This window comes from Podarcis vaucheri (genome assembly GCF_965113315.1).
Source record: "Podarcis vaucheri genome assembly, chromosome: 9".
Taxonomy (NCBI): domain Eukaryota; kingdom Metazoa; phylum Chordata; class Lepidosauria; order Squamata; family Lacertidae; genus Podarcis; species Podarcis vaucheri.
This window is the reverse complement of record NC_138767.1, coordinates 6,493,295-6,505,557: the sequence shown is the minus strand read 5'-3', so window position 1 is coordinate 6,505,557 and position 12,263 is coordinate 6,493,295. Positions and strand designations below refer to the sequence as shown.

The window sequence follows — 12,263 nt, the reverse complement described above, 5'->3', positions numbered from 1 at the left end:
GAAGGTGGAAGGCTGGGCGCGCGCGCCAAGTTCAAATACACAGGAAGGCGGCACAGTAAGCAGCCCGGAAAGGGAGCCGGGTCCTAAAGCCCGCCGCAAGGAGGGAGAAGGATCCGGGGGGTCAGCGTCAGAAGAGTCCAGGAAGGAAGAGACCCAGGGGGGCAGAGGGACCCAGAGAAGAAAGGAGAGACGGAAGAGGTGGAGTAAGGCTAGGGTATTAAGTTGGTGTACAGGAGGCGGAGACTCAGACGGAGCTTCGCCGGTCTAGCTTCTAAGACGTAGAGCTGCACGCTGCGGCTTGAAAATGGAAACTGTAACGCAATAAAGACTTTTATACAGTATTGCCGGCTAGCGTGGTCCTCTGTGAGCTGGGATCTGAGAGCAGCTCTGACAGATACCTTTTTTTTTTTTGCACATTTCACCCAGATATTTCATTTGGTTATTAATTTCCGAGTGCAAACAAAATGTTGTCTGCTCTAGTTCAATAGCATTTGCTTCTGCAGGTGTAGTGGTCTTCCTTATATATTTTTACAGTCCTGTACCTTCTGCTGGCTCCACCTGGATGGGGGCGAACAGGGTCCCTGGTACACTATTTGTGGCTTGGAGCCCTCTTCAACCCCTCCTCCGCAAACTAAGGAGATGTTAATTTAATCTTCCAGGCCTTCATTGGTTTTTAGACACTGAGCAAAGAGACTATAGAATTAGTTTAATCGAAAGGCATACAGGCTTTATCGTTTTCATAGGTTCTTTTTTAAAAAGCAGGAGTTTGACCCCTTTATACTAGCTAAGATGGCTATCCTTTGAAGTGATGGAGTTGTTGAAATGAGCTTTCTTCTAACTGTTTGAGTCACCTTGTTGAGTTTACTTGTCCATTAGCTTTCTGTTTGTTCTAGCTGGCAAAATGAATTACTTCAATTTGAATAACATGACTGTGAAATTTTGTAGAGGGAAAGGGTCACTTACAGATGTCTTCTAACTAACATTTATTACAATTTATTCTGTTCCTGATTGATCATGACGGTATAGTGCCCATCCTGTATGCAAAACAGAGCAAATTATGGTCATTTGCTTTCCTGCCCATTACTTGAGTGCTGTTGACTTGATTTTTAAATCAGCTTTTGGAAAGTTACGTTTGTGTAGTTTTTCCCCATAAGATTAGATTTGCTTGTGGGCAGGAAGTAGCTTCCCTGAATTTTTCACTTGGGAGACCCCATTTCAGAAGACCCACTCAATTTATTCTTCCAAGTGGCCTCTCTTAAGGGAGAAAAATGTGAAACTTTCAGTACATTCTCCTGTTTTTAAATGTACATGGACATTTTCTACCCTCTCCATGTGTGTATACTGTCACACATTCACAAATACCTGGTCAGGAACTGAATTCTACCAGTATAGAGGGAGTGCATGTTGGAGAGAGGGGAGGGAGGAGGAGAACACATGTGGCCTTTCTTGGACCAGCTGTTCTCTACTAGGGTCTCCCAGGGAGCTCCTTCCTGTGAGTTTCCTTACTTTTTTGGCACTCACTTTAGGCTAATTTTCTCCTGCAAGGGTAATTCAGAGCTTCTCCCCCTCCCAGCCCATTTCCTCAGTTTCAGCCCCAGAGAAATCTGTTATGACACCTGCTTTGCTTATTCCTATTTCCTCTGCTGCAACTCAACTTTATCCACCATTTGCTTCTGAGTGTGGCTGGGAGTAGGCAGTTGTGTGTGTGGAAAAGTGGTCAAGTCAAGATTAGTATTAGTAATTTCTTGCAGAATTCTATTGTGATGAGTTTGTGGGATGTGAGACACCCTAAATTCCTGGGTCTATTTAAAGTTTGATTTTAATCGAGGTTTGGGCAGTTAAACTGTGCCAAACACTGAACCCCTGGATTAAGTTTATTTTAGCAAGATAGCAGTGGCGTAGCGTGGGTTGTCAGCACCCGGGGCAAGGCAAGTAATTTGTGCCCCCTAACCCGTGGATTTTAGTAGGAGCAGAGACCTGCGAGTGTGAGCGCCCCCCCCAGATGTTGTGCCCGGTGCGGCCGCCCCCCCCCCCGCCCCCCCATGCTACGCCACTGCAAGATAGACCAGCCTGGTAATAGCTATAATCAAGAAAGCCATCCCATCAGGAAAGCCATTAAGAAGGCAAGGCTACACCAAACAGCATAGTCAGTGGAGAACCTCCTCTGGCTGTGTGTTAGTGGGTAGAGACAAAAAGGGTTTAAAGGGTGTAGGATTTCAGTTTGGATGAAGTAAGCTAGAGAGAAATTGTTCCAGTCTGTTAGTGGTGACAGGCAGGAAGGAGGGGGTACAGCACAAGGCAGGCTGCTGCGGGTGGGGGGCAGTATACAAGGTGGGCTGACTATGACAGGCTGTAGGAGACAGAGAGCATGGCTAATTTCTATTTTGAGCCCAAGATTACTGCCCCTATGGAAGAAGCAAAATATCTGTTGGGGGTATAATTCTGGGAGCTCCTCTGTCTAGGCTCAGGCTGTATATATCTGTAAATAAACCATATATCATAAAGACGCCATAGTTTCCACTGTGCCTCATTGTCGAAAAGGAACCACAGACCACCTGAACCCCTGGAATCTCACATCCGTCAGAGATTGGGGTGGCGTATAACAATGTGTTCCACGATACTACAAAATTTCATGCCAGCTATCTAGTTATATATTAAAATCGCATATGCATTGAAGTGACCTAACATAGGACTTCTGTTTCAAACAATATCATTGTGGAGCTGGGTACAAATGATCAGCCAAATGAAGATAACGCTATCAGTGGGTCTTATCCATGCCTCTGAATATCATTTGTTTTTAAAAAACTAAAACAAAAAAACAGGGAGTTGTCTTATGTCTTATGGATGCTAAAGGTCCTGCAGGATAGCCGGACTTCTTTTCTCTCCCCAGGAAGATGGGGGAATACAGGATCCCATTTTTGTGTGGATTCTGCTGCAGATTTAACATAAGTGCAGGTTAACTATCTTATACTTACTTGTCTGTAATAAACTATTGTCAGGGAACTGCCATCGGAGCTGGAAGCGGAGGGAAGGCTCCAAAGGGATGGCGGAGAGGGTCCCAGTAGGGAGAGAGGGAGCCCGTCTGCTGGGGAAGGAAATCAGCGTAACACCAGTAGAGAAGGGGGGCAGATGGGGGAATCGGGGAGGAGGCTCCAAGACTCCTCGCCGGAGACCAGCGGAGAGAGTACGGGTACGCCACTGCCCACACCCTCCCTGCGCAGAAGACTTCCGCGCAGGGAGAGTAGGAGGAGACTTGGCGTCAAGGAACATTTGTGCTGGAAAAGGTTCAAGACACGCCCACTGACGGATTCTGCCAGCGACTGAGACAGTCACGATGCTGGAGGCTGTTCAGTCAGAAAGGGTTAACCAGGTAACCTAGCCTTACGGCAACTTACGCACGAGCAACCCCTAAACCCATTACAACTATGTAATAATTAATGATGAAAACATTAAAAAACACACACACCCAAGCAAGTAGCCCCTGTTTCACCCATAATTGAGAGAGGTAGGAATAAAATTCTGGCTAAGTTGTGTTTATTCACAGCAGCCCTTTTGAACAATTTGTTCACGTAGAAAGAGAATCTAAAACTCTACATTTTCTGTTGGAAATTTAGTGCTGTAGAGTTCTGCAGTAAATGAAGTAAATATTGACTAGCAGGCACATTGGTTCAGTATAATGTTCATCTTTGGCATGTTATAAAGTGTTCTTTACACCTTTGCCAGATTCAGTTGGCTTTTCCCAAGAGTGCAAGCAGTTATGCCAAATTAAGCAGATTTTGGTCATCATCATTAATTGCCTTTGTCTTTGCTCTTGGGGGACTTCTATTTTAGGAGCTACTAATTTATAGCTGGCCTTCTCAACTTAAAGGGGAGAGAGAACTCAGGAAAAAAAGGTTGACTGCCTGGAAGGCTGGTTAGAGAGCTCTTAAGGAGGAATTTCCCCTCTTAACTGTGTTTCTGTGGAGGAATCTTACATACTTCAGAGTTCCATCTTTCTCTCATGCTTGTTTTTGGCACTTGCCTGGGCTTACTTTTAGCCATGAAATCCGTTCATTAATTCTGTGCTTAGCCAACTGGTTCACGTTGCCTTGACTTGAGTCTCTACGTCTGTGCAGTTGCTTGCATTCTCAGGCCATTTTCTTGAGCATGGAAATGCCTTTTCAGAGATATATATATATATATATATATATATATATATATGCTTTCGTAGATTTTCACGGGTACAGGAATGCAGGTTTTGGTGTCTTCGGGTGTCTTCCCGTGTAAGAGTCGGGGTGTCTGTGCGACGTTTCGACGAGGTCTCACTCGTCATCTTCAGGCTGGTGCTTTCGGCTTCTTGTTACTGGAACAGAGCAGAATCTGGTGTTTGAGTTCCTATAAATACTGTTGAGGGGTGTGGTGTATAGCCTCCAACGTTCTGGGCAGAGAGGAAGTTCCTAGATTAGTGTGCCTCTTCTTCTTTTGTTCCTTAATTACTTGAGGGATATCTTGAGTGATTTCAAGAGTGATATTCTGAATACCACTGGGTGGGTCATTAAGTGTAGATTAGTTGCTAAAGCTTTTGTGTCTTGACCTCTTGAGCTTGTGAAGAGTTTTTCTGAGAAGATGGCTGTGCTGCATTTAGTTGTGCTCTGGCTTGGCTTCGTGTATAGGGGCGAGCTGTGGTTTTGTGCCTTGTGCCAGCCAGATCTGTGTAGGGATTGCAGGGGGGTGCAGCATCCGGAGGTGCCACTATAGTTTGGCTATAGCTCCGTAGCCAAGACTCTCATCTCCAGAACCAAACGCCTGGCTGACAAAGACCACTTGACAACTGAGTTACAGAATCTCTCAAATGTGTTAATCGCCAATGGATACCAGAAAAACAGGGTTACGAAGCTAATCCAAAAAGAAACACCCCCCAAAAACCAAGACACAGAAGAAAACAATGGCATGGCCCTCCTTCCTTATATCAAGGGCACTACAGACAAAATCAGCAAAATCCTCCATAAACACAATATCAAAACAGCCTTCTGCACCAACCAAAAAATAGCCAATATCCTCAGAAACCCAAAAGACAAAATCCAGCTGGAAAACCAAGGGGTCTATGAAATACCCTGCAAAGTCTGCCCAGCCACGTACATTGGACAAACAAACAGACGAATAAATGCACGTATCGCAGAACACAAGAATGCCGTCAAAAAAGAAGAAAAAACTTCCTCTCTTTTCCAACACATGAAAGAAACAGGACACGAAATTAATTTTGCAGATTCCAAATTGCTCTTTAACATGGAACATCACCACAAGAGAATAATCATGGAAGCCATCGAGATAGAGAAACACCCTCACAACATGAACAAGCGTGATGACACGTCCCGCCTGCCAGACATCTGGAAATTAGCCCTCCCCACAAAAACCGACACCAGAACCAGAGGCACACAGAACGCCGTCACCAATCAACCACACCAGACCCAAACCCAGACCCTCTCCACAGACATATTACAGACTCCATCCAGTAGCCAAACTATAGTGGCACCTCCGGATGCTGCACCCCCCTGCAATCCCTACACAGATCTGGCTGGCACAAGGCACAAAACCACAGCTCGCCCCTATACACGAAGCCAAGCCAGAGCACAACTAAATGCAGCACAGCCATCTTCTCAGAAAAACTCTTCACAAGCTCAAGAGGTCAAGACACGAAAGCTTTAGCAACTAATCTACACTTAATGACCCACCCAGTGGTATTCAGAATATCACTCATGAAATCACCCAAGATATCCCTCAAGTAATTAAGGAACAAAAGAAGAAAAGGCACACTAATCTAGGAACTTCCTCTCTGCCCAGAACGTTGGAGGCTATACACCACACCCCTCAACAGTATTTATAGGAACTCAAACACCAGATTCTGCTCTGTTCCAGTAACAAGAAGCCGAAAGCACCAGCCTGAAGATGACGAGTGAGACCTCGTCGAAACGTCGCACAGACACCCCGACTCTTACACGGGAAGACACCCGAAGACACCAAAACCTGCATTCCTGTACCCGTGAAAATCTACGAAAGCATATATATATATATATATATATATATATATATATATATATATATATATATATAAACAAATACTATCTATCTGTATCTATATTTCTGTATGTGCTCCTTTAGGACGTTGGGCAGGATAGATATAAATATAATAAATAAAAATAAGGTTGCTAGTGCCCTAATCAAGCTAGGGTTGGTGCACAGAAGTTTACTGCTTTCAGTTCTTTTTTCCATTTATATTATTACTGAATAGTGCTATCACTATAAAATAAAATAACCATTCTGTTCTGATTACAAGGCATTTCAAATTGAGCACAGGCATACTGGCATTATCTTCAGTTCCAAAATTCTACAAATTTTAGCTAATCCACACAGAGATTTGTCTCCCATAATGTATCCCCCTCCTGAATCTGTTTTTCACCCATGTGATCTATTCGCTTTTCCACCTCATTCAGATTCCCTCATAGGTGACAGATTGTGCTGTTGCTGATGCTACTCTTGTTGCTATGCTGCTAAAAATTCATTCCAATATCTGGTGCAATATTACCTTGCAAACCCACAATACCAGCAAAATACAATTTATGGTGTGCTGGAAACTGGGTATTCCTGGTGTAAAAAACCAAACACCATTTGCCCGTGCTACGGTTTATCTTAGAAGGAGTTCCCCTGGCACATGCTTGGGTGGGAGCAGAATTCTCCCCATTACGAGTTTTCCAGATTGCTGCTTGCTCATAATAGCCATCACAAACATTTGTGTTCACAATGGGAGCTGCTAAGGCAGGGCTTTTCTAGTTGTGCCATGTGCCTCGTTTTGCTTTGCTCTTAGCTGCCAAGCTTTTATCTTCCCCCTATTGTCAATCAGTTGGCAAGAGTGGCCTCCCCTAAGCAAACTTGGAGGGGGTGGGAGAGATCATCCTACACTTCCAGGCCATCTTGAATGCCTTTCCAGTTCTGTGATCATGTATAGTCTGAAGGCTTTGTTAATGGGTCAAAGTTGCTATAAGATAGTGAGCAATGCAATGAATGTAAAAAAAAAAAAAAAAGGCACCTTTTCCTAAAGTGGCTTTTAGTTGGGGGAAGACACAACCATGGGGTGGGGACTCTTCCAGTGACATAGTTGAAGAAAATCTGGGTTAATGGGGCAGTAATAGTACCAAAGCTCATATTTTGCTTTGGGCGGTCAAGAGTTGTGTGGATAATCCTGGTGTATATTTACCGTATTTTTTTGCTAAATAGGGCGCACCAGACCATAGGGCGCACCTAGTTTTTAGGGGGGGATAATAAAAAAAGAAGCCTGAGCTTCCCCTGACCCCAGCCCCCAAAACAGGTCCAGGAGCGGCGGCGAGGTTGCGCGCAACCTTGCCGGGGCTTGCGGGGCTGGGGATGGGGGAAGCCCAAGCTTCCCCAGCCCCCAGAATAGGCAGCTATCCGCAAGCCTTTGGAGCCCAGCAGGAACTCCCGCCGCGCTCAGAAGGCTTGCGGAGAAGGATTGTGGATAGCTCAGAAGGATTGTGGATAGCTGCCTGAAGCCCGGGGAGCGCAGTGGCAGTTGGCGCTGCGCTCCCCGGGCTTCAGGCTGCTATCCGCAAGCCTTCGGAGCGCTCCGAAGGCTTGCGGATAGCTGCCTGAAGCCTGGAGAGTGAGAGGGGTTGGTGCACACTCTCGCTCTCCAGGCTTCAGCAAAAGCCTGCATTCGCTCCATAGGACGCACACACATTTCCCCTTCATTTTTGGAGGGGGGAAAGTGCATCCTATAGAGCAAAAAATACGGTAATTCATTCACATTTCTCCATAGAAATCAACTTTTCTCTCAGCTCTCACTTCCTCTTACCTTTTTGCCTCTTTTGCTGCCTAATTCTTACTATTACCAGATGTACTGTATATTCACTTACCTATTGTCCAGTTATTTTACAAATTTCACTAAGCCAAATACTTTTCCCTATTTGGGGGGGGGGGGATATTGATGTGCAGAGTAAAATCACACTTCTAATAAATCCTGTGAGGCAACTGTTGACTAAAAGTGGCCTACCAGCAAGTCTTGGCTAAAATGAAACTTTTTCCAAGGTTGTACAATGGTACCTTGGTTATCGAATGGCTTGGCGCCCGAACAAATCGGCTCCTGAACGCCGCAAACCCAGAAGTAAGTGTTCCAGTTTGTGAACGTTTTTTGGAAGCCAAATGGCTGACGCGGCTTCTGATTGAATGCAGGAAGCTCCTGCAGCCAATCGGAAGCTGTGCCTTGGTTTTCGAATGGTTCCGGGAACCGAATGGACCCCCGGAACGGATTACGTTTGGCAGCCAAGGTACCACTGTATTAGATTTGACTTTTTTCTGTTCTTTTTTAGCACCGTGAATATATTTTAGTATGAATGTATGAGTTGGGAGTGCCAGTCTGATGGCCATATCTTCAGATGTGAAGAAAATAAGCAGCTATCCTATCTTTAAAAGACATCTGAAGGCAGCCCTGTTCAGGGACGTTTTTAATATTTAACGCTGTACTATTTTTAACACTTGATTGGGAGCCGCCCAGAGTGGCTGGGGAAACTCAGCCAGATGGCCGGGGTATGTATGTATGTATGTATGTATGTATGTATGTATAAATAAATAAATAAAATAAAATAAAATAAAATAAAAAATATTCCAGTGATGGAAATGACTGTGATCTGATTATGCAGATCCCCTATAATCATTTCATTGTTACAATGTTTCCATGTGAATGTTGTCCTCCATTATAATTGTTATGATGGATGGATTGGCCATCCTTGAGACTTCCATCTGTAGCCTAATGACTAGTTTTCCAGTAAACAGCATATCATTATTAGATATATGAGCGGGGCCAAAGTTGCTGTTTTATGAGGAGGTTGAGGAGGAAGTGGCCCATAGCCCAGTGGTAGAGGATGTGCAAGATGTTGCTGATCACCGAATAATTGATGCTTTTGAATTACGGTGCTGGAGGAGACTCATGGACTGCAAGAAGATCAAACCTATCCACTCTGAAGGAAATCAGCCCTGCGTGCTCATTGGAGGGCTAGATCCTAAAGCTTAGGCTCCAATACTTTGGCCACCACATGAGAAGAGAAGACTCCCTGGAAAAGACCCTGATGTTGGGAAAGACTGAGGGCACAAGGAGAAGGGGATGATGGAGGACGAGATGGTTGGACAGTGTTCTCGAAGCTACCAACATGAATTTAACGAAACTCTGGGAAGACAGGAGGGCCTGGTGTGCTCTCGTCCATGGGATCATTTAGAGTTGGAAACGACAAAACAACAACAAAAGAGGATGTGCACAGACCCAGGATCAGTCATTTGCATCAAATGTGAAAAATGTGAAAAAGAGACATAAGGTATCCTTAAAACTCACATCTGTATGCATTAGATGTGCATTTCTCAGAATTGCTGTCCAGTCACCATCAGCAATGATAAATGTATTGCTGTTTAAGGAAGCCTGTCTCTCATTTGTGTTTTACATGTTTGAGGCAGCTGTTTATACCATAGTGGAATAATATATTTTGAAGAATGCGAAGCTGTTCCTCTGCATCGGAGAGTAGGCAAGGTATTTTGACCGCACTTCAACTTGTTGACCGTAAAGTATATATACATGGCTTTGGGGTTCTAATTTGAAGCACCAGTTTTCAGCTCTCCTGTGTATTGAAAAGCACAGCTAGCTGTGGTTTGATAACAAAAAGCACAAACTTTTCCAGTAAAGAAACATTCTCCTGTAACTGCTGAAGTTGTGGGTTTCAAAGAGCATAATCTGGGATAAGAAGAGTTAAGCCTGTTGGTAATAGCTCCTTCTCAAACTGGGTCATTTGGCGTTCCCCTCTCCCTCTTCCTTGTACACTTGCTGTGGCATAAAAGGCCCTTTCATGAATTTTATTGACTCTCTCGTGACTGCCAGACTGCCACAGGCACATTGTGAAGAATAAAGGCCCTCTCCTGATACACATCCCCTGGGCCTGTTCATGCTTGCCTGGCCTCCACTCCCAGTCTGGAATGGAGCGAGTGCAAAAGTACAAAACTATGCTAGATTTATACCCACTTTTAAGCCATTAGAAATGGTCTGTTGCAGGCTGGACGGTGTGGGCAAGAAGTTACCAAGGTTGACTCTTACAGGCCCCATCCTTAGGCAGAATGCCTGTGTACCATGGATTGGTTCAAGGTTAAGCACAGTGGCACAGACAAACTGATTCCCAAGAACATCCTAGATCAGTGTTTCCCAACCACTGTTCCGCGGCACACTAGTGTGCCGCGAGATGTTGCCTGGTGTGCCGCGGGAAAAATTAAAAAATCCGAAAGATTTTTTTTTTTAAGTCAAATTTTCGATTGGGGCGCCGTCACTAGATGACCCCTGGGGTTCCCTCCCTCCCTCCCGCTCTGCGCCTCCCTCCTCCTCCTCCTCCTCCGGGGAGGCCCTTTCTGGCTCTCGGCCAAGGCTTGGCGGCTGCCACTCACTCACTCGCTCGCCCACCCGTCCTTCCATCCCTGCACCCGGCCTCTCCCCCTCCGTCCCCGGCGCGGGGGCTGCCGGGATCCGTAGTCCCCTCGCCCTTGGGCTCTGCGCCCGCGCGGGGTGCGCAAACTACGTTACCCAGCGTGGCCTGGCGGGCCGGGCGTTTTGTTTGAAGCGCTCTTCTCCCGGCCATGGAATGAGCGCGGCGGCGGCGGCCGGGTGGGCAGGGGCTCTTCCGCGCAGACCCCGCGCAGCCTGCCTGCGCCCCCGCGGAGATCGGGCGGCAGGATGGAGCCCGGGGATCCCCGCGGAGGCGGAGCGGCGGAGGCGGAGGCTGCCCCCCAGGTAGGGCTGCGTCGGGGTTTTTTTATTTTTGCAATGCTGCATCCGCGCCGGAGGGGACGCATCGGACCGCGGGGAGACCCCTTGGCGGGCGTGCAAGGCAATGCATGCGTGCAGGCGTTGCATGGAGTGCAGTGCAATGCAATGGCAACGCGGCGCCCTGCATGCATGCATGCAACTTCCACCGGCGCTCCGGACTTGGCAGGTGAGGGGGGTCCCCAGTGGGCGGCAGAGAGAGCCGGGAGGGCGAAGGGGAGCCGGGGGGGAGCAGCGCTGCTCCCCGAGCCGAGCCCGGGGGGAAACTTCGGCGTCGTTGCGCCGGGTGTTGGAAGCGGAGGCTGGCGGGGGCCCCTCACCTGCAAAACCTGGTCGCCTCTCATATATTTCATGCATTGCATTCATCGCCCACTTTCTCCTCCAAGGAGCTCCCGGGGGCGCGCGTGGTTCTCCCTGTGTTATCCTCGCAACAACAGCCCTGCGAGGTGGGTCAGGCGAGTGGCCCAAGGGAGCACCCAGGGATTGTCCTGGCCAGGTGGGGTGATTTGAACCCTGCTCTCTGCCTGGTCTTCGTCCTCATTTAGCCCCCACATGTGCATGACTGTGCATGACTGAGGTTTTCCCCCCTCGTCTTGGCTATGGTGTGAGTCTGTGCTGTTAATTAATGGGGTTCTGCCTTCGGAGAAGATGAGCCAGCCCTCAAGGAGGTGATTATGTAATTTGCTAGCAATTCATGTCCCTCCCGGCGTGACGCTGCGCGCTGACGTCACGGGGCTGTAATGGTGGTGTGCCTCGAGATTTTTTTCATGAAACAAGTGTGCCTTTGCCCAAAAAAGGTTGGGAAACACTGTCCTAGATGTCTCCATTATTTCTAGTGTAACACTGCACTGCCCTCCTTGGGTCAATGGCAGTAGCCACAGGTTTGATTCCAGCTGAACAGAGAATCAACTATGCAGCACTAAGCCAAGAATTTTGTTCCAAAGTATATGGTCTGAAGGCACACAAGACCACCACTTCGCTGAAGCTATGGAGCTCTTGAGTCTGGTCAGGGTCTGGATGAGTGACCCCCCCCCCTGGAAACCACTTAAAAGCTACCACTTTCAGCTGGTGTGTGTGTGTGTGTGTGTGTACACACACACACACACACACACACACACACACACACACACACTGCATTGGGTTCCATGATGTAAGAATGGCTGGCTGGATATAAACCTAATAATCTACTACTATATCTTTCTGTGGGAAACTTCAAATATCTAAATGCATTTTTAATAACAAACAAACAAATAAATGTAAATAATAATAGTAATACTGGAACATGTTCAGGGTTTTAACTTGTTAAGGTTTCACTTAGGAAATGTACGTGTGTGGTTGTCTGACTTGCATTTCAGGGCAGGGAGATGTAAACGATTTCCTTTTCTTCCTGCAGTGCTTTACAGAGGAAGGCCTTTATCCA

The 12,263-nt window shown here is 46.8% G+C and overlaps 1 protein-coding gene across 2 annotated transcripts in view; it reads left to right on the top strand.

The window, feature by feature from the left end:
* The window catches only part of PTPRA (protein tyrosine phosphatase receptor type A), a 148,370-nt gene that overhangs the window by 67,990 nt on the left and 68,117 nt on the right, over positions 1-12,263 (top strand). The window lies entirely within an intron of this gene.